This window comes from Mus caroli, unplaced genomic scaffold (assembly GCF_978045245.1).
Source record: "Mus caroli unplaced genomic scaffold, Mus_caroli_1 scaffold_17, whole genome shotgun sequence".
NCBI classification, from domain to species: Eukaryota; Metazoa; Chordata; class Mammalia; order Rodentia; family Muridae; genus Mus; species Mus caroli.
Genome location: NW_028227272.1, coordinates 87,607,637 through 87,610,471, shown reverse-complemented (window position 1 = coordinate 87,610,471; position 2,835 = coordinate 87,607,637). Strand labels below are relative to the sequence as shown.

Below are 2,835 nucleotides of genomic sequence, written 5' to 3'. Positions count from 1 at the left end.
CCGCCTCTCGAGTGCTGGGATTAAAGGCGTGCGCCACCACGCCTGGCTCATTTCATCTCTTTCATCACTTCAATAGAGTCTTCTAATTATCCATCTTTCTACTTGCCACTTTACAATGTTGCAAACATGTCCTGTAGTTGATTCTTTTCCTTCCTGCTCACTCTCAGCGGGACAGAAAACTCATGCTCCAACTGCTCCCATGATGCTTTTCTTCTGCCTGTTACTTCTTTCTTGAGTTTCTCTTCCGCAGGAACGAACCCATCCATCCCTCAGAGCAGGCCCTTGTCTTCCTAGTTCTCCACTCATCTTTCCTTTGGGAGGCAGATTTCTGAGTCCGAGGCCAGACTGGTCTACAAAGTGAGTTCCAGGACAGCCAGGGCTATACAGAGAAACTGCCAGAGGGTAGGTTTTCTGGGTATGGCTTTTCCCGGAGCTAGCAGGATGGCTCAGTGGGTAAGTGTTTACCCACAGCCTGGCTGCTTGAGTTCACCTCTGGAACATGGGAACCAACTCCATAAGGTTGACCTCTGACCTATATATGGGTGACTGTGGCATGTGCCCCTCCCCCACGTGCACATGCACATGCTCACAAGCACACGCACACACACAGAAAAAGAAAATGTCTTTATCCCATCTTTATATGAGACCAGCAACCTAGTTGAGTGTGTATCTTAGGTTCAATGTGTTCTTAAGCAGGATTTTAACCCTGACATTGCTTGTTTGTTAAAAGATTTATCTAATACACACACACACACACACACACACACACACACACACACACACACTGTAGCTATCTTCAGACACACCAGAAGAGGGCATCAGATCCATTACAGATGGTTGTAAGCCACCATGTGGTTGCTGGGAATTGAACTCAGGACCTCTGGAAGAGCAGTCAATTCTTAACTGCTGAGCCATCTCTCCAGCCCTGTTTTTGTTTTTGTTTTTTTTTTTTTTTTGTTTTTTGTTTTTTTTAGTTTTGTAATTATATTTAGGTACAGAAAATTTAGTGTACATTTAACCCAATTTAGTGGCGAGTTCTTTAGCCTTTGCTTTTTCCAGCTTGGCAATGCGAGCCACAGACTTAGGACCCAGAACGTTGCCTCCCCAGTGGCGACGGATCTCATCATATCTGTCATTATAATTGGTCCTAATAGCTTCCACCAGCTTAGCCAGAGCACCCTTGTCTTCCGAGTTAACCTGTGTGAAGGCAACAGTGGTGCAGGTCTTCCTGTGGACCAGGTGCCCCAGCCTGGCCTTTCCCTTGATGATGCAGTAGGGCACCCCCATCTTTCGACACAGGGCAGGTAGGAAAACCACCAGCTCAATGGGGTCTATGTCATGGGCAATCACCACCAGCTGAGCCTTCTTGTTCTCCACCAAGGTGGTGACTGTATTTGACTCCTACTCGGAGGACAGGCGGTCTCTTAGTTGGGACATTGCCTTTGCCAGCAGCTTTCTTCTCAGCACGGGCCAGTAGCCTTTGCTTCTTCTCTTGCTTTGTCTCTGGCCTGTACTTGTGGGCAAGCTTAAGCAGCTGAGTAGCTGTCTGCCTGTCCAGGGCCTGGGTGACCTGGTTAATGGCAGGAGGGACTTAGAGCCGCTTGTAGAGGATGGCTCTTTGCCGCTGCAGCCTGATGTCACGGGGCCACTTGACGAAGCACGTTAAATCTCTTTTGGGCTGGATGTCCTGTCCAATGCCGAAGTTCTTGGGCCTCTTCTCGAACAGAGGGTTGACCACCTTCTTGGCCTCCTGCTTCTTGACGACGGTGGGGGCCGGGGCCACCTTCTTCCCCTTGGCCTTCTTCCCTTTGGGCATCTTGCTCGGCTGCTGGAGAGCCCTGTTTTTGTTTTTAAACCTTCTTTGGATAGTTTCAAGAGTCAGGGGTCATTCATTCTAAATAATGTGAACTGATTTTTTTTCTCACCCCCTTACAGATTTCCATATTTTAATCTTTGGAGTCCTGAAATTTCACTATCGGAAGGTGTCACTCACTTTAGAATCCGGGAGGGGATGTCTGGTTCCTTCACCTGAGGGTCTCAAAACCTCAAACCATTGGAGGTATTTTCTCTTCAGAATCTTGAGGTTCTGGGAACAGGAAAGGAAGAATGCAGAGGTCTCACTATTTACACAGAGACGTCCCTTGTCGCTCGGTACCTTCAGCCTGGTCCCCAATCTACCCTGTGCTTGTTGAGTTTTGTTCCAGTTCCCTGGAGAACAAGACCCCCTGCCTCAGGTCCAGGAAGCGGTTGGGCACAGACATTTTCCACGCCCTCTCAGCTGAAGCCTGCTCCCACTTGCTGTGTTTCCTCTGCCTCCTCTCTTCAGACATCTTCGTGGTTCTGAGGGAACTGAGTTAGGTCTCTGTGTCCACCCTGCAGCCTATCCTAATTTATTCCTTGTCTTAGTCAGGGTTTCTATTCCTGCACAAACATCATGACCAAGAAGCAATTGGGGAGGAAAGGGTTTATTCAGCTTACACTTCCATACTGCTGTTCATCACCAAAGGAAGTCAGGACTGGAACTCAAGCAGGTCAGAAAGCAGGAGCTGATGCAGAGGCCATGGAGGGATGTTCTTTACTGGCTTGCTTCCCCAGGCGTGCTCAGCCTGCTCTCTTCTAGAACCCAAGACTACCAGCCCAGGGATGGTTCCACCCACAAGGGGCCCTTCTCCCTTGATCACTAATTGAGAAAATGCCCCACAGCTGGATCTCATGGAGGTACTTCCCCAACTGAAGCTCCTTTCTCTGTGATAACTGCAGCTTGAGTCAAGTTGACACACAAAACCAGCCAGTACACTCCTCATTAATTATCATGTTGTTTTTATAGGTTTTCAA

General features: G+C 48.5%; 1 pseudogene; it reads right to left on the bottom strand.

Annotated features, from left to right (window-relative positions):
- Positions 1 to 971: 971 nt before the first annotated feature.
- On the bottom strand, positions 972 to 1,826 carry LOC110311746 (large ribosomal subunit protein eL8 pseudogene; annotated as a pseudogene).
- Between the last annotated feature and the right edge of the window lie 1,009 nt (positions 1,827 to 2,835).